General features: G+C 42.0%; 1 non-coding gene across 1 annotated transcript; it reads left to right on the top strand.

Moving 5' to 3' along the window:
• Window positions 1-2,002: 2,002 nt before the first annotated feature.
• Window positions 2,003-2,075, top strand: TRNAG-CCC (transfer RNA glycine (anticodon CCC)). The gene has a single exon. It is a non-coding gene; the product is annotated as a tRNA-Gly (tRNA).
• The last annotated feature ends 18,124 nt before the right edge of the window (window positions 2,076-20,199 follow it).

Here is a 20,199-nt window from a genome sequence, read left to right as displayed (position 1 = left end):
CCGTCCCTGGGATTCTCCAGGCAAGAACACTGGAGTGGGTTGCCATTTCCTTCTCCAATGCATGAAAGTGAGAAGTGAAAGTGAAGTCGCTCAGTCGTGTCTGACTCTTAGAGATCCCATGTACTGCAGCCCACCACTACTATATATCAAATAGATAATCTAAACAGCAAGGTCCTCCTGTATAGCACAGGGAACTGTATTCAACATCCTGTGGTAAACTATAATGGAAAATAACGTTTTAAAAGTGTGTATGTTTATATGTCTATAACTGTATCACTTTACTGTACAGCAGCAATTAATGCAACATTACAAATCACCTATACTTCAATAAAAAAAATTTTAAAAATAGATAACCAACAGGGACCTACTGTATAGCACAGAGAACTATACTCCATATTTTGAAAAAACCCATAATGGAGAAGAATCAGAAAAAGAACATATATAGCCATATAAATATACATGTATACATATAACTGATTCACTTTGCTATACACATGAAACTAACACACTATATATAAACTTTACCAATATAGTAAATCAACTATATTTTAATTAAAGAAAGAATGAAAGGAGAACAAGAGTAGAAAGATATTTGCGGGCATGATGGGAGTTGGGACAGAGTGTGCACACGCATGTACGTGTGTGCGCACACTCCCTCCCTCTTGCATATGTTAATCCCGACCCCTGGTCCTGAGGAAAGACAAAACATGATCCTCACTCATTTACAGTTAATCTCAAAGGTTAATTTTGTTGCCTCTACGCTGTAAACAAAGGAGAGATTTCTTCCCCGGCACAGGGCCTTTTGCCATCCGCGAAACAGAGAAGAAAGTCAGCGCGTCCTGAGGATTAAGGAGAGGTCGGAAGATCGGAAGGACCTGGTGCTGACAGATACGCTTATTAAAAAGCGAGCTCTGGTGGCCAGGCTGCCGCTGACGGCCTGACATGGCCAGACTTCAGAGGACCAGCGCACAATCAGCGGCCTGTGCTGCTCCGGGGACAGCGGGCACGAGGGAGCCTTTTCTAATTTGTCAAAGTTGTATCTAATTCCACAGAACAAAGTTCGCAAAGAGAGATGAGCAGAATCCACAAATTATTGTTCATTCACCGAGCCCGAGATGGAGAGATAGAAGCCCCGCACAGCTAGGGTTTTGTCAGGTAACTCTACCCCTGCCAGGAGGCTTTGGGTAATTCGGCCTTGTGGGCATAACAGTTTCCCTTGTTTTTTGTTTAATAGGATTATTTCTCAGAATATTAAAAAGATAGCATCAACATCTTTCAGTGGCCCCATAAACTATCTCTGGAAATACGAAAAGAATGGTTCAGGTGGTTTCCTTACTCCTGATAGGAGGGACTTTTGTTCTCTCACAAACCCAAAGGTAAAAAAATGTGGTTTGGTGAGGGGCGTGCCTGGAGCAAGCAAAGCAAAATGTGAAGTGTTCTGGAAAAGGTAAGGTTGTTCAAACTTACCTTGCCCATTGAAACTGTTGCTTGGAAAATGAGACTGACTTAGAAGTTCAAACTCTGCAAATTTAGGGATTGTTCCCCAAAGGGAGAGCAGAGACACTGATAGTTTCTCTGTGTCTGAAATGGCACCAAAAGAAAACACATTCTCCAAAAGAAAATATATTGAACAATCTAGAAGTCTCCAAGAAAATACAGCCTTTGTGTTGGTAAGGAGCACTGCATCTGAGTAGAAGCAGATACAGATCTGCCAGGAGCTCTGTTGATCCAAGTCTGCCCAGGAACCAGGGTGGTGAAGCCAAGCCACCCCTGTTGGTGGCTTTTCCATAGCAATACCTGAAGGGTTCTTGTAACTCGGTGCTTTAAAATGATTTAAGGAAAAAAAAGAGGATGGGGAAGAACTGAACTCACGCAATGGAATGCACCACATACCACCACTAAACAGTTCACGTACACCTAAAATACAATTCACAGGTGGGTAGAATCAGAGTCTAAGTCAGGCCTAGATACCCAACCCTCCTCAAAAGTTCAGTGATGGTCTTCCCTGATGGTCCAGTGGCTAAGACTCTGCACTCCCAGTGCAGGGGACCTGGGTTCGAGCCCTGGTCAGGGAACTAGATCCCACATGCTACAATTAAAGAGTTTGCATGTCACAACTAAAGAGCTCATATGGTGCAATGAAGACCAAAGATCCCAAGTGCCACAACTAAGACCTGGAGTGGCCAAATAAGTAAATAAATAAAAATTTTTTTCTTAAAAAGTTGTTTGGTGGTACTCTGTCTAGAGGTTATCTTGATCTCCAGAAAGCCCCATCTTCATTTGTTGATCAAGTCTTCATGTCACACCCAGTCTTACTCAAACTGGTCATATCTTTTTCACCGCATAACCAAGATTCTCAGGTCAGATACTTACAATTCATAGAAATTCACTACTTGCCTTATACTGAATTCACCACTGGGGCATTAGGGCTCTAGATAGGTTCTCACTGCATAGACCATGAAAGTGTAGCCATGATAGCAAATGTGATTCTCTTCCAACACCGTGGGCTCAGCTAATTGCTATTGCAGAATTTGTTCTGCCAAACCCCTTCCCCAACTATGAGGAGACTGGCATTCAGGATCATCCTACTTTGGGCAAGAAAAAGAAAAACCTCCAGGAGAAACATACCTGAAAGACAGTTCTTAATTAGAAATGCTTGCCTTTCTCCTGCTTTTCTCCATCAAGCAATCCTTTGGATGCAAGACCAGAGGTTAAAGGAGAATCTTGTTTATTGAACTCACAAAGTTAGGCCTTGGGGAAGCATCCTGGAATAGTGGATAGGACCTGGGATTTTTAAGATCTATTTTAAATCCTGACTAGGGTAATTCCTGGGAGAAGGCAATGGCACCCCACTCCAGTACTCTTGCCTGGAAAATCCCATGGATGGAGGAGCCTGGTAGGCCACAGTCCATGGGGTCGCTAAGAGTCGGACACGACTGAGCGACTTCACTTCACTTTTCTCTTTCATGCACTGGAGAAGGAAATGGCAACCCACTCCAGTATTCTTGCCTGGAGAATCCCAGGGACGGCGGAGCCTGATGGGCTGCCGTCTGTGGGGTCGCACAGAGTCGGACACGACTGAAGCAACTTAGCAGCAGCAGCAGCAGGGTAATTCCTTGCTATGAGACCTGGGGCATGAGTCCAACCATATCTGAGACTTTGTTTTCTCACATTAAGTGGAGCTGAAAATAATGCTTCTTCATTTGGAGAGTTGATGTGAAAAATGAACTAGGTATATGAGGATACCTTGTAAAATATTCTATAAATATTACCTGCTGTGTTTGCATGGTCATTTGGTTTTTTGTATGATTATTATTAACTGTTTGGCCTCATTAGTAAGTTATGTCCCCACAAGGTCAGTTGACATCACAGCCTTAACCCTTATAAGACATTTTTCTCTTTGCATTTAAATAACATGTGAGGGTGGGACTTTCACACCCCAATCTTTGAAAATATAAAATAAATGTTTATATAGAAAGCAACTTTGCCATTTTGATGATTTTTGGTCAAATAAAAAAAATATGTTTCAAACCAGGTGTGTAGAACTGGGAAGAGGACTTGTTTATAAGAAAACCTGCCTGCGTGATAATGTTTTGTGATATTTATTTACCTTTCTCTACTCCATCTTATAAAAGGGTTTTGAGAGAGTTTAAAATATAAGGCACAAAGATCAAAAAACTGAAAAATCATTGGCGTGGCATGCAAACTCAGTTATTTCCAATTCTCTTCAATACCATAGACTGTCCATGGGATTCTCCAGGCAAGAATACTGGAGTGAGTTGTCATTTCCTCCTCCAGGGGATCTTCCTGATCCAGGGATCGAGCCTGCGTCTCTTGCATCTCCTATATTGGCAGGCAAATTATTTACTACTGCACCATGGCCTGGTAAGCCTGAAAATCATTAAAATGAGTAAGAAGAGACAAGAAAAATAAAAAGTCAGTCTATGTTAAAGCAAATTTCTGCAGCTAAGCACAGAAGTTAGCTATGAGGCTACTGACAGTCAAAATAGGCAAGATTGTATATGAAGTGGCTTTGCTTTTCATTAGAAAACCTCAGAAGGAGAAAGGCATTTCCTAACTAATTCTGAAAGAAATTTTTCACAGGAGTCTTCCCATGACTGATTTTAAACAACATAAAAGGTCTTCATAAAAGGTTTTCCAAACATGGCCACTTTTTATTGGTTATCTGCCCTACTGAGAGGGACTGTGAGTTTGGAAACCCAGTTTGAAAAATATGTTTGCTATTTGAAATAAACACTATTAACTCTTGACTCATTATATATCTTACTGTAATTTATATCTTCAGTAATGATGAACTTATATAATACAAGTTTTACAATGAACTTGTTTCGTTTGTTTTAATTAGCTGAGATACATTGAGTTCTCACTATGAGCCAGGCAAACACTAAGCCCTTTATCTACACTGGCTCATTTAATGCTCCCCCAAATCTTATGATACAGGGATTATTATTTCGCTCATTTTACACATGAGAAAACTGAAGCGTATAGAGGTAAAGAATTTTTCCCAACATTATACAATGTGCAAGTCATCATGGAGTTTGAACTTGAAGCCAGGCCAAGGTTATCTGCCAGACCCCTTACCACTGTGCAAACTCACCTTACACACTTTCAGATAGTTCTAATACGGACTTCAACTAACCATCAAATGAAGGCAAAGGTGTATTACAGTTGATTGGAAAAGCAAGTTGCCAGTCAATATGTATTCTATATTGTACACTGAGAATTTTTAAGAGGTAATAGTTATGCAGGGCTTCCCTGATGTCTCAGTGGTAAAGAATCTACCTGTCAATGCAAGAGATGCATGTTCTATTGCTGGGTCAGGAAGGTCCCCTGGAGAAGGAAATAGCAACCCCCTCTAGTATTCTTGCCTGGGAAATCCCATAAACAGAGGAGTCTGGAGGGCTGCAGTCCATGGGATCACACTGACTTCAGTCCATGGGGTCACATGGGGTCAGACATGACTTAGCAACTAAATAACAATAACAAAATTTATGGAGGAAGAAAGGGATGTTATTCCTAGTCTGCCTGTTGCTGAGACTGAACAGCCAATCAGGAAACCTTAGGAGAAATGAAAGCACTTCATTTGAAAGTTAGGTCAGAAGCCCCCTGGATGTCTGCTTTGCTTCTCTAGGACATCAAGTAGACCGTCTCCCTTGTGCTGCAAGTTTACCCTTCCAGAGTTAGAGCCCTGTGTTAAGTAAGATGTGTGACCTTTGCTTCCTAGTCCTTGCCCACAATGAGGTCACATCAGCAAGCTGGAGAGCATCACTGTGTACATTGATCACCTCCTGCAACACACGTGTTGATTTTAACTGACTTTCAGTCATCTAAAAAAATTTTTTTAAGTTATTATGAAGGAGAACTAGATCATGGTGCTTTAAAATTCTACAATGGTATGATTCTATGACCCACTCTTATTCCCCTGGCAAATTTAACAAGGTTGTAAAAATTTCCTTTCCTCAAATCTAAACAAAATATTATTTTATACGAGAACACCCAAAGGTGGAATATCTCTTTTCTTTTGCCTTCTTCTCAAGTCAGGTCAAGTGAAAGTCATTCAATCATGTCTGACTTTTTGCAACCCCATGGACTACACAGTCCATGGAATTCTCTAGGCCAGAATATGGGTAGCCTTTCCTTTCTCCAGGGGATCTTCCCAACCCAGAGATTGAACCCATGTCTCCTGCATTGCAGACAGATTCTTTACCAGCTGAGCCACAAGGGAAGCCCAGGAATACTGGAGTGGGTAGCCTATCCCTTCTCCAGTGGATCTTGCCAACCCAGGAATCAAACTGGGGTCTCCTGCATTGCAAGCAGATTCTTTACCAACTGAGCTATCAGTTCAGTTCAGTTCAGTTCAGCCGCTCAGTGGTGTCCGACTCTTTGAGACCCCAGCACGCCAGGCCTCCCTGTCCATCACCAACTCCCGGAGTCCACCCAAACTCATGTCCATTGAGTCGGTGATGCCATCCAGCCATCTCATCCTCTGCCATCCCCTTCTCCTCCTGCCCCCAATCCTTCCCAGCATCAGGGTCTTTTCAAATGAGTCAACTCTTCGCATGAGGTGGCCAAAATATTGGAGTTTCAGCTTCAACATCAGTCCTTCCAATGAACACCCAGGACTGATCTCCTTTAGGGTGGACTGGTTGGATCTCCTTGCAGTCCAAAGGACTCTCAAGAGTCTTCTCCATCACCACAGTTTAAAAGCATCAATTCTTCCGTGCTCAGCTTTCTTCACCGTCCAACTCTCACATCCATACATGACTACTGGAAAAACCATAGCCTTGACTAGACGCTCCTTTGTTGGCAAAGTAATGTCTCTGCTTTTTACTATGCTATCTAGGTTGGTCATAACTTTCCTTCCAAGGAGTAAGTGTCTTTTAATTTCATGGCTGCAGTCACCATCTGCAGTGATGGGAAATGCTTTATCAGGGAAAACCTTTAGGGTAGCCTTTAGTTTTTATACTCATTTTTGAGGACACTAGAGGGCTTCTCAGGTGGCGCTTGTGGTAAAGAACCCAACTGCCAATGCAGAAGGCATAAGAACAAGGGTTCAATCCCTAGGATGGCAAGATCTCCTGGAAGAGGGCATGGCAACCAACTCCATGGGGTCACAAAGAGTTGGACATGACTGAAGTGACTTAACACAGCACAGCACACATGAGGACGTTAGATAAATTAATACTCCAAACTGTAAAGAAAGCCAAAGTATGTTGTCTAGAGTAAGAGGGAAAGAATTATGAAGTTTATAAAATTATTAATTTTATCTGAACAAGGAACAAAATGTGTGTCTTTTATTCCATCATTCGAGGGTACTGTCTTTGAAATGCGAAAGTCATCTTGACTTTTCTAACCATCTAATTCCCTGAATCAAATGATGCTAAGTCCTATAAAATTCTTCCTTCCTAAATCTTTCTCTGAGATGCACTCGGAGAGTCCTCTGACTCTCCCATAGCATCTCTCGCAATCTGTTTCATATTAAAGTTATTTACATCCATCTTCCATACTAGAGCTTTTGGACTGGGGTGCCCTGGAGCCTGATTTGTCTTTGTATCTCAAGCAGCATGTAACACACAAGGTCTGTACTTCAAGTACCCTGTACTTCTCCCTACACACACACACATACACACATACACACACACACACACACACACACAGTGAGCACACACACACACACAGAGTTGTTTCTCTCTTCCAAACCTTTCTTTTTTATTCCTGTTCCTTTCAACCCAGTGTCCTCACCTCCTACCTTCTCTCCATGATGAAACCCTTCTTATTCTTTCAGCTCAAATTTTGTTCCCTATTCCCACCCACACTTTTCCTGCAGGGTTCCATTCTCTGGATGAGAGCATAGTGAGTATCTCAAACTGCCAGACTTTTTACAGATCCTTCTGTCCTTTCTACCTGATTGTAAAGTTCTTGAGGGATACAACCATATCATCTTCATCCTTCTAGTCTGCACAGCCCCTGCTACAGTGATATGGACACTCAAAATGACTTGTGAAATGGAACTAACTTGAATCATAAGGACGAAACTCAAGAGTAATAATCCTGAGGTAAGAAATAGATGGGCCCCTGGGCTGGACAGCTGGAGTTTGTCAGATGGAGCAACATTCAAGCTTTGTTATCACCCAGACAACCCAAGGGCAAAGCTAGTGGCAGAAGCTGAGCTTTGCTAAAATAAAGAGATAAGGTGCCCACGCCTGAGGTCAAGGAAGACTTCCCTGTCTGCACATGCACAGGAAGGCTTCTTGGGGGTCAGAAAAGAAGTGGGCCCCACCCCATAATAAGTGTGGACATCCACACACAGGACTCTGCAGTAGGATCCACCTTAGAAAAGTTGTGAACACATCTGAGGAAGGGTCCAAGGCTCAGTCAGTTGTGAAGAAAGAAACAAAATAATTGGCCAAATATAAATAAAGACCTGGAAGAACTGTTCTATATTAGTGATTTAAATCACATTCCTACTGCACCCCTCCTCACTCAGGAAGCCCACATTCCTCCTCAGGTGTGTATTTCTGCCTTGCTTCCGACTTACCGTATTCCTCCTCCATCAGGACACCCCACATCCTCACTGGGTGTGCATTTCTGCCTTGCTTCTGTCTTAAATAAACTGTTTCTCTGTTTACTCTCCCATACAGAGCATTGGAGCTTCAGTTTCAGCATCAGTTCTTCCAGTGAATATTCAGGGTTTATCTCCTTTAGGATTGACAAGTTTGATCTCCTTGCTGTCCAAGGGACACTCAAGAGTCTTCTCCAGCACCACAGTTTGAAAGCATCAATTCTTCCATGCTCAACCTTCTTTATGGTCCAACTCTTACATCCATACATGCACCATAGCTTTGACTATATGGACCTTTGTTGGCAAAATGATATCTCTGCTTTTTAGTACATTACATAAGTTTGTCATTATCTAAGAACTGACTCATTAGAAAAGACCCTGATGCTGGGAAAGATTAAAGGCAGGAGGAGAAGGGGACGACAGCAGATGAGACAGTTGGATGGCATTGCCGACTAGATGGACATGAGTTTGAGCAAGCTCCGGGAGTTGGTGATGGACAGGGAAGACTGGCATGCTGCAGTTCATGGGGCTGCAAAGAGTTGGACACGACTGAGCAAATGAACTAAACTGAACTGAAGTCTGTCATAGCTTATCTTCCAAGGAGCCAGCGTCCTTTAATTTCATGGCTGCAGTCACCATCTACAGTGATTTTGGAGCCCAATAAAGGAAAATCTGTCACTGTTTCCCTGTTTTCCTCCTCTGTTTGCCATGAAGTGATAGGACCAGATGCCATGGTCTTAGTTTTTTGAATGTTGAGTTTTAAGACAGCTTTTTCACTCTCCTCTTTCACCTTTATCAAGAGGTTCTTTAGTTCCTTTTCATTGTCTGCCATTAGAATGGTATCATCTGCATGTCTGAGGCTGTTGGTATTTCTCCAGGCAATCTTGATTCCAGCTTGTGCTTCATCCAGTCAGGCATTTCGCATGATGTACTCTGCACAGAAGTTAAATAAGCAGGTGACAATATATAGCCTTGTCATACTCTTTTCCCAATTTTGAACCAGTCCATTGTTCCATGTCTGGTTCTAATTCTTGCTTCTTGATCTTCATACAGGTTTCTCAGGAGACAGATAAGGTGGTCTAGTATTCCCATTTTCCACAGTTTGTTGTTATCCACACAGTTGAAGGCTTTAGCATAGTCAATGAAGCAGAAGTAGATGTTTCACTGGAATTCCCTTGCTTTCTCTATGACCCAATGGATGTTGGCAATTTGATCTCTGGTTCCTCTGCCTTTTCTAAATCCAGCTTGTACATCTGGAAGTTCTTGGTTCACACACAGCTGAAATTTAACTTGAAGAATTTTGAGCATAAACTTGCTAGCATGTGAAATGAGCACAATTGTACAGTAGTTTGAACATTCTTTGGCATTTCCTTTCTTTGGTATTGGAATGAAAACTATCCTTTTCCAGTCCTGGGGCTACTGCTGAGTTTTCCAAATTTGCTGACGATATTGAGTGCAGCACTTTAATAGCATCATCTTTAAGGATTTGAAATAGCTCAGCTGGAATTCCATCACCTCCACTGGCTTTGTTTGTAGTAATATTTTCTAAGGCCCACTTGACTTCACACTCTAAGATGTCCAGCTCCAGGTAAGTGACCACACCATTGTGGTTATCTGGGTCATTAAGATCTTTTTTGTATAGTTCTTCTGTGTACTCTTGCCACCTCTTCTTAACCTCTTCTGCTTCTGTTAGGTCCTTGCCATTTCTGTCCTTTATTGTGACCATCTTTGCATGAAATTTTCCCTTCAGTTCAGTTCAGTCTCTCAGTCATGTCTGATTCTTTGTGACCCCATGGACTGCAGCATGCCAGGCCTCCCTGTCCATCACCAACTCCCAGAGTTTACTCAAACTCATGTCCATTGAGTCAGTGATGCCATCCAACCATCTCATCCTTTGTCGTCCCCTTCTCCTCCTGCCCTCAATCTTTCCCAGCATCAGGGTCTTTCCAAATGAGTCAGCTTTTGGCATCAGGTGGCCAAAGTATTGGAGTTTCAGCTTCAGCATCAGTCCTTCCAATGAACACCCAGGACTGATCTCCTTTAGTATCTCCCTTGGTGTCTTCAATTTTCTTGAAGGGATCTCTAGTCTTTCCCAATTTATTGTTTTCCTCTGCTTCTTTGCATTGTTCACTTAGGAAGGCTTTCTTACCTCTCCTTGCTATTCTCTGGAACCCTGCATTCAGTTGGGTACAGCTTTCCCTTTCTCTATGTCTTTAGTGTCTCTTCTATCCTTAGCTATTTGTAAGGTCTCCTCAGACAACCACTTTGCCTTCTTGCATTTCATTTTCTATGGGATGGTTTTGGTCACTGCCTCTTGTACAATTTTACGAACCTCCATCCATATTTCTTCAGGCATTCTGTCTAGCATATCTAATCCCTTGAATCTATTCATCACCTCCACTGTATAATCATAAGGGATTTGATTTAGGTCAAACCTGAATGGCCTAGTGGTTTTTCCTACTTTCTTCAATTTAATCCTAAATTTTGCAATAAGGAGCTCATGATCAATTCCTGGGCAGGAAACTAAGATCTCTCTTTAGTATCGCTCATTGCTCTCCCTCCAAGATCACTCCCTTTAAGCAATTACCCTGAATTTCTCAGACCAGTTGCCAGAAGAGCAGTTAGGACCATTTACCTATCGTTATATGTCACCTAATGCCTTGGACACGTGAACACTGAGTTGAGGACAAACATGAACAAGGCTTCTCTGATAGTTCAGTTGGTAAAGAATCCACTTGCAATGCAGGAGACCCTGGTTCGATTCCTGGGTCAGGAAGAGCCCCTGGAGAAGGGAAAGGCTACCCACTCCAGTATTCTGGCCTGGAGAATTCCATGGAATGTATAGTCCATGGGGTTGCAAAGAATCGGACATGCCTGAACGACTTTCACATGAGCATGAATCAACAGGAAACCCGTTTCAAGAAATCTGACTGCACTATGGCAACATGAGAGAAGAAGGGAAAAGACCAAGCCAAATACTCATAGAAATTAATAAGCAGAAACTTAAGAAATACCACAAAATGAGCCACATGTTGTTTTCGAGTAAATCATCGGCAACTCTGTTGGGAGGAGCCCAAGATGCTGCTCCATGCCAGGACATCAAAGGAACTCAGTTGCCCTTAAGAATATGTCTTATGTTCTCTTTAATCACATGGAAACTCCTGGAACGCTGGCCTCTCTGCCCCTCAGGTAGCTTCAACCCTTACTTCTGAAAAGTCTTCAGGAAGAAGGGCATAACTCATCCGCAAGCACCGAAGCTATTCCCCTGGTCTCCAAAGCATGATATTAATCTTCCATTTTTCTGTGCACTACAATTTAAAAAATCTGCCCCAGAGATATTTGATAGCTGGACAGATGATTCCATAATTCTTTACTCAGATGAAAAGAAAAGGTTGTGTGAAATCTTTGGGTGGAATTTCTACCCCTTCCCTTTTTATTTGATCAGATTAAAATGGTTTCAGTGTTTTTAGAGAGGGTTCCTCTTAAGAAGATGCAAATTTATACCATCTTTCTGCATTCTTAGGATCACATGCTCTGCTAAAAATCCACACTCTGCTTCAGTTACACACGTGTAATTCTTCTTGACCTAGATGGAGTGGAATACTCACAGCAAATTGAGAATTCAGATCAGCTTGAAAGCCAAGGAAAGAAAGTTAATGGCTTGCATATCATTCCCATGTACAGGATTCTTGGGGACTTTTTTTTTTAATTGTGCCTTCTCTTCCAACAAAAATAAGCTCCTTTTCATTTCTTATTACAGTCTAGGAAAGATCCACACTTAAAGGGAGAGACTGCAATTTTGAGAGACACATGTGGAAATTACTTCCATGATGGCAATTTCCTGAACTGTTTTCAAAAGCCCTTTTTTGTCTTAAAGAGTCTGTGGAGCCCTTTTAAGATTTTATACAAAGAAACTGATCAGTTCCGTCATGTTGTGATAAAATTAGAGCCCATATTGCTTAGTTGGACGGACCTTACACACAGAAGCTCTCTTCTCTTAGAGATGGGGTGTAATTGTCTCAGGGGGAAATCACTTCAGGAGGATTTAAAATGAGGCAGGAAGGGCATGGAGTGAAGACAGAGACTTGAACCTCCCTTGCAGAAATTCAAAGATTCAAAGAGAATATTCTGAATCCCTTATTGTGAGCCCTGTTTTGATTCTCACATTCAGAGAAGTCATTTCAGTGAGGAAATGACTGGTTTTCTCTCCTCTACTTTGCTTGAGTGCTCGGTTGCCTAGCTGTGTTGGACTCTTTGCAACTCCATAGACTGTAGCCCACCAGGCTTCTCTGTCCATGGAATTTTCCAGGCAAGAATACTAGAATGCGTTGACATTTCCTTCTCCAGGGGATCTTCCTGACCAAGGGATCAAACCTGTGTCTCTTGTATTGGCAGGCAGATTCTTTACCACTGAGCCACCAGAGATTCCCTGAGGCTGAAGGGCTGAGGACTCAAAGCATGGTGAGTCCTGGATTACCGATGTAATTCTCCATTTGACAAACCCCTCAGGCTTTACCCAATACCATGACTTTTTTGACCGGATGGCAAATAAATCCCAGATCACTTCTCAGGTCACAGGATATCTAGGGCAAATGGAAGTAGCTAAGAGACTTTTCTGCATTCAGAGGCTGGGTCTTCTTACCCATACCTGCCTCCTTGATATGAAGACTTATTTTCGTGACTGTCACCTGTTCCTCTTGCTCAGAAAGTAACCAACTTTAAGTGGTTCTGCTTTTCTTTGGGGAATTTCCTTCCTGGTTCATGAAAGAAGAGAGGAACTTTTGTTTAAAATATTGATATGTGCATTAGCTTCTGAAATTTTCCAGGTCATGGTCATGAGGTCACGGCCAAATATAACCTTCATGGTTCATACAGGCAATTTTGCCTTCATGGCTCCTTCCATGAACAAAAATATAAAAATCAGTGGACTTCCCTGGTGGCCCAGTGACTAAGACTCCCGGCTCCCACCCAATGCATGGGGCCTGGGTTCAATCCCTGGTTGGGGAACTAGAACCCCCATGCCACAACTAAGAGCTCTCATGCCATAACAAAGACCCAATGCAGCCAAATAAATAAATAATTTTTTTAAATAAAAATAATATTTTGCTAAAAAAATACATATATTGCTATTAAACATTAAAATATTTTCTATCTTAAAGTTTACTTTTTTCTTCTAATTTAATAAAAGAAACATATTTTCATGTGCGCTTAAAATCATCATGAATTCCGGGACCTATACCTATTGGGTAAGTCAGCTCTGATAGCAAATACTTTTCACCATTTGGATGGTTGCATGCATGCGTGCTAAATGGCTTTAGTTGTGTCCAACACTTTGCAACCCCATGGACTGTAGCCCACCAGGCTCTTCTGTCCATGAGATTTCCAGGCAAGAACACTAGAGTGGGTAGCCATTTCCTCCTCCAGGGGATCTTCCCAACCCAGGGATCCAACTTGCATTTCTTTTGTCTCCTGCATTACAGGCGGATTCTGTACCACTGAGCCACTGGGGAAGCTATAACTTGGATGGTTATGATTCTCAAATCCAATCCCTGGAGTTGGCTGAGTGGGGCCTCAACTTCTTCCAGTGGAAGATGACAGGATTTGAACTTTCCAGCAGAAGCAAAAGATATTCAGAAGAGGTGGCAAGAATACACAGAAGAACTATACAAAAAAGATCTTCACAACCCAGATAATCATGATGGTGTGATCACTCACCTAGAGCCAGACATCCTGGAATGTGAAGTCAAGTGGGCCTTAGGAAGCATCTACGAACAAAGCTAATGGAGATGGTGGAATTCCAGTTGAGTTATTTCAAATCCTAAAAGATGATGCTGTGAAAGTGCTGCACTCAATATGGCAGCAAATTTGGAAAACTCAGCAGTAGCCACAGGACTGGAAAAGGTCAGTTTCCATTCCAATCCAAAAGAAAGGCGATGCCAAAGAATGCTCAAACTACCACACAATTGCACTCATCTCACACGCTAGCAAAGTGATTCTCAAAATTCTCCAAGCTAGGCTTCAACGGTACATGAACCGTGAACTTCCACATGTTCAAGCTGGATTTAGAAAAGGCAGAGGAACTGAAGATCAAATTGCCAACATCCAAGAAAAAGCAAGAGAGTTCCAGAAAAACATTTATTTCTGCTTTATTGACTACACCAAAGCCTTTGACTGTGTGGATCACAACAAACTGTGGGAAATTCTTAAAAAGATGGGAATATCAGACCACTTGACCTGCCTCCTGAGAATCTGTATGCAGGTCAAGAAGCAATAGTCAGAACTGGGGAACAACAGACTGGTTCCAAATCGGGAAAGGAGTACGTCAAGGCTGTATACTGTCACCCTGCTTATTTAACTTATATCCAGAGTACATCATGAGAAACGCTGGGCTGGAGGAAGCAAAAGCTGGAATCAAGATTGCCGGGAGAAATATCAATAACCTCAGATATGCAGATGACACCACCCTTATGGCAGAAAGCAAAGAACTAAAGAGCCTCTTGATGAAAGTGAAAGAGGAGAGTGAAAAAGTTGGCTTAACACTCAACATTCAGAAAACTAAGATCATGGCATCTGGTCCCATCACTTCATGTCAAATAGATGGGGAAACAATGGAAACAGTGAGAGACTTTATTTGGGAGGGCTCCAAAATCACTGCAGATGGTGACTACAGCCATGAAATTAAAAGATGCTTGCTCCTTGGAAGAAAAGTTATGACCAACCTAGACAGCATACTAAAAAGCAGAGACATTACTTTGCCAACAAAGGTCCATCTAGTCAAAGCTATGGTTTTTCCAGTAGTCATGTATGGATGTGAGAGTTGGACTATAAAGAAAGCTGAGCACCAAAGAATTGCTGCATTTGAACTGTGATGTTGGAGAAGACTCTTGAGAGTCCCTTGGACTGCAAGGAGATCCAGCCAGTTCTTCCTAAAGGAAATTAGTCCTCAATATTCATTGGAAAGACTCTTGCTAAGCTGAAACTCCAATACTTTGGCCACCTGATGCAAAGAGCTGACTCACTTGAAAAGACCCTGATGCTGGGAAAGATTGAGGGCAGGAAGAGAAGGGGACAAGAGATGAGATGGTTGGATGGCATCATCAACTTGATGGACATGAGTCTGCGTAAGCTCCAGGAGTTGGTGATGAACAGGGTGGCCCCCTGGAGTACACGGGGTCGCAAAGAGTCAGACATGACTGACTGAACTGAACTGAACTGAGCCTACATTATCTCTTTGTCTCTCTCCCTAACCCGTGGAGTTAGCATTATTATTCCATTTTCACAGACTCAGAAATTTTTAAGTTATTTTCCTAAATAGCCTCATCTGGCCATTGACAGTATTTCTTGGGAAAGTGAAAAGAATGAGCACCAACAATTACCATGTTACCCTGTATTAGGTGTTTCACACACAGTCCACCATTTAATTCCCAACAGCTGGGAGGTGATACCTGAAATGTCCATCCAAGCTAGCCAGCCGATGGAGAACCTGGTCAGGGATGAGGGCATAAGTGTCACTAGGAAAAGTTGGGAAAACCTAACACTAAGTCCAAAAGATAGAAGCAGGGCTCCAAGCAAGAGTCAAGGCCCAGTGGTACTGATGAATTTATTTGTAAGGCAGCAATGGAGAAACAGACATAGAGAACAGACTTACGGACATGGGGAGAGGGGAGGAAAGGGTGAGATGTATGGAGAGAGTAATGTGGAAACTTACATTATCATATGTAAAATAGATAGCCAATGGGAATTTGTTGTATGTCTCAGAGAATTCAAACAGGGGTTTTGTATCAACCTAGAGGAGTGGGAGATGAGAGGGAGGTTCAAGAGGGAGGGGACTCATGTACACCTATGGCTGATTCATGTTGATGTTTGACAGGAAACAACAAAATTCTGTAAAGAAATTATCCTTCAATTAAAAAATAAATTAATTAAAAAAAAAAAGTCAAGGGCCTCAAGACACAAAGGAGCCTGGGGAAAATAGGAAGACTAGTGACCTGTAGGTGGAACTAGGCCAGCATGCCCAAGGACCCTCCTGTTAGAAAAAAGACAAAAGAGAAACTAGATCATTGCCTTTCCATTTTGCAGCTGTAGAAACTGAGACATGGGCCTTCAGTAGTTTCAGGTCACACACCTAAGTGGCAAAACTGCATTTGGCTTGTAACGCCACATCCATTCACAGAGCAGACATCTATAGTAACACTAAATCTCCATTCTGAGCGTGGCCTGAGGCCTCCAAAGAAGATATCCCACCCAGCAATCCCACTACTGGGCATATACCCAGATAAGACAAAAACTCTAATTTGAAGAGATACATGTACCCAGGTGCTCACTGCAGCACTATTCACAGTAGCCAAGACATGGAAGCCACCTAAACGTCTATTAGCAGAGGAATGAATAAGGAAGGTGTGGTATGCATACACAATGGCATATTACTCACTCATAAGAATGAAATAATGCCATGTAGAGCAGCATGGATGGACCTGGAGATTATCATACGAAGTGAAGTAAGTCAGAGAGAGAAAAACAAATATGATATCACTTCCATATGGAATTTTTAGAAGTGATACAAATGAACTTATTTAAAAGACAGACTGACAGACATAGAAAACAATTTAGGATTATCAAAGGGGAAGGGAGGAAGGAGGAATAAATTAGGAGTTTGAGACTAACAGATATACACTAACTATATAGAAAATAAACAACAGAGACCTATTGTATAGCACAGGGAAATATTTTCAGCATCTTGTAATAACCTATAATGGAAAAGAATCTGAAATATATATATATGAATCACTTCGGTATAAACCTGAAACTAACACAACATTACAAATCAACTATACTCCAATTTAAAAAAAGAAAAAGATATCCCATTCTTTTGAGCAAGCTATTGCATGAAAACATGCCAAATTGGTCTCTGCTAAGTTGAGTAATTGTACATATATCCCCAATACAATACCTATGGCTTAAACTCACAAGGAAACTCATAGCCCTAGCCAGCATTCTATGCTCAATGGATACACAGAAGCAGTGGAGAAAGGTACAATTTCCCCTTTATATCTTATCAAAGAAAAACTTGGGAGAAAATGGAGAGAAGGAGGCAGAGAAACCTGACCATTCAGTCTGCAGTAAAAAGACAAAAAGGGGCCTCGGGCATTTTAAGTCATCTATGTATTATGTGTTTGACATTTCCCAATCAATGGAAGCCCTCAGGATCCCCGTTTCTGTGGAAGGAGCTGTCTCTAATATTGGCTGGAGGGAAATTGTCTGAATGAGAGTCCATTTCAGCTGCCTGCCTCCAGCCACTTTTCTGAATCCAAGTGACCAGCCGCCTGCTTATAGTGCGGAAGACAAAGCGCTACAAGAGTGGTGATTAGAATGGGCTGGCCAGACATGACGGCCACACAGAGCCACAGCTCAAAAATTAACCATATAAGGTCTCTTCCACTCCTGCCAATGACCGATTTTAGAAATGAAATCCAGTTCACTAGGTTTGTTTCCTAAAAACCTCAATTTCTGTTATAGAATTTAAAATATGCATTTCCACAAATGCTCTTTGTGTATATCTATTCATTTTATGCAGTTTTCCTAACAGTCACTCATAGACCTAGGGAAACTTTCACCCTATTTTCATAACCATCCAGATATGTCACCTGATTAATTCAGTCATTTAATTGCAAACCCAAGCAGGGAGAGTCCTTTTTTTCTCTCTCTTTTTTAAAAATATTTATTGGAGTAGAGTTGATTTACACTATTGTGTTGGTTTCAGGTGTACAACAAAGTTAATCAGTTATACATACACATATATCCACTCTTTTTTAGATTCTTTTCCCATATAGGTGATTACAGAGTACAAAGTAGAGTTCCCTGTGCTATACAGTAGGTCCTTATTAGTTATCTATTGTAGTATCTATATGTCAATACCAATCTCCCAATTTGTCCCTTCCCCTTGCTTACCCCCAGTAACCAAAAGTTTGCTTTATACATCTGTGACTCTATTTTACCAGACCACCTGACCTGCCTCCTGAGAAATCCGCATGCAGATCAAGAAGCAACAGCTAGAACTGGACATGGAACAACAGACCGGTTCTAAATTGGAAAAGGAGTACGTCAAGGCTGTATATTGTCACCCTGCTTATTTAACTTATATCCAGAGTACATCATGTGAAATGCTGGGCTGGATGAAGCACAAGCTGGAATCAAGATTGCCAGGAGAAATATCAATAACCTCAGATATGCAGATGACACCACACTTATGGCAGAAAAGAACTTAAGAGCCTCTTGATGAAAGTGAAAGAGGAGAGTGAAAAAGTTGGCTTAAAACTCAACATTCAGAAAACTAAGATCATGGCATCTGGCCCCATCACTTCATGGCAAACAGATGGAGAAACAATGAAAACAGTGAGAGACTTTATTTACCTGGGCTCCAAAATCACTGCAGATGATAACTGCAGCCATGAAATTAAAAGACACTTACTCCTTGGAAGAAAAGTTATGACCAACCTAGACAGCATATTAAAAAGCAGAGACATTACTTTGCCAACAAAGGTCCATTTAGTCAAAGCTATGGTTTTTCCAGTAGTCATGTATGGATGTGAGAACTGGACTATAAGGAAAGCTGAACACTGAAGAATCAATGCTTTTGAACTGTGGTGTTGGAGAAGACTCTTCAGAGTCCCTTGGACAGCAAGGAGATCCAACCAGTCCATCCTAAAGGAAATCAGTCCTCAATATTCATTGGAAGGACTTTTGCTAAGCTGAAACTCCAGTACTTTGGCCACCTGATGCAAAGAGCTGACTCATTTGAAAAGACCCTGATGCTGGGAAAGATTGAAGGCAGGAAAAGAAAGTAATGACAGAGGATGAGATGGCTGGATGGCATCACTGACTCGATGGACATGAGTCTGAGTAAGCTCCAGGAGTTGGTGATGGACAGGGAAGCCTGGCGTGCTGCAGTCCATGGGGTCGCAAAGAGTCAGACACGGCTGATCGACTGAACTGAACTGACTCTATTTCTGTTTTGTAGATAAAGTTCGTCTGTACTATTTTTATAGATCCCAAGTATAAGGGAGAGGCCTTTTATCAAATGTCTACCCACCTAACACAGCCAACATACTAAGTGATGTAGCTTAATCACTCGAGAGCTATGTCACATCTGGAAATGCACAAATGAATTTTTCACAAGTCAGACAAATCCCTGGAGCCTGGTAAGAAGTTTTTAAGAGCCAAGAGGAGACACAAAGCCCCATTCTCAACAGCTTTCAGGAGGAGAGGTGGATCCCAGCCTGTGTGTCGGAGTGCTTTTCTTTGTGTGATCGCTGGTTGAATACAGTTCCAGTAGGAAGCCAGGAGGAGGACAGGGCAGAGCCATTGCAATTATAACTATGGGAGTTTGAGAGCTCCCTCCTGGGAGACCCCAAAGGCTTTGCAAAGTTGATCTTGGCCCAGTCCCTGTCTCCATACAAAACAGAACCTGAGTGGTCCCACAAACCACTTTTCAGCTCCCCTGAAATCTGATGTTCATTTACTGAAGCATTTATTTTACATCTGCTAGCATATGTAAATCTCCGCTTTGGCACTGGATCATGACTACAGGCTGGGAACACTTAATGCACTAACATCCACATAAAATAGGAAAGCGTCCACCACCACCAAGACGATCTACAGAGTCTTCTCAAGGCAGTTGGCCCACAGATGTTCAGCCTGCCCTGACACTGTTTACTTGACGTTCAAGTTGGGATCCGAATTCTAACAGGCCATCCAATGACACATTAACATTTCATAACGACTCTGTGTGTGTGTGTGTGTGTATCTGTACTCATGAATTTTTGGAGAAGAGGAGGAATTGAAGTCATAGCTGACAACATCTGAAACCTCAGACTGTGTCCCAGCTGCTCTAGCTGGCACTCAACCCCTCAGCAAGGAATTTGAGAACATCACATTTTCAAGGGGTCCATTTTCAGCGTGCACTCCGGCGTCTTAGCATGCTCTCTTGGAAAGAAAAGTCAATCCTAGGTCACCATTTCAATGTAGCTTCCTTCGTACTAAATCCTACTTTCAAGAAAATTCTTGCCATGGTTCACTGGTGTTTAACCTATCATATAATATCCAGGTTTACTGTGTTA

Source organism: Giraffa tippelskirchi, chromosome 4 (assembly GCF_054371585.1).
Source record: "Giraffa tippelskirchi isolate mGirTip1 chromosome 4, T2T-mGirTip1v1.2.pri, whole genome shotgun sequence".
NCBI classification, from domain to species: Eukaryota; Metazoa; Chordata; class Mammalia; order Artiodactyla; family Giraffidae; genus Giraffa; species Giraffa tippelskirchi.
Note: the sequence above shows the minus strand (reverse complement) of the source record. Positions and strands in the feature narration are given on the sequence as shown.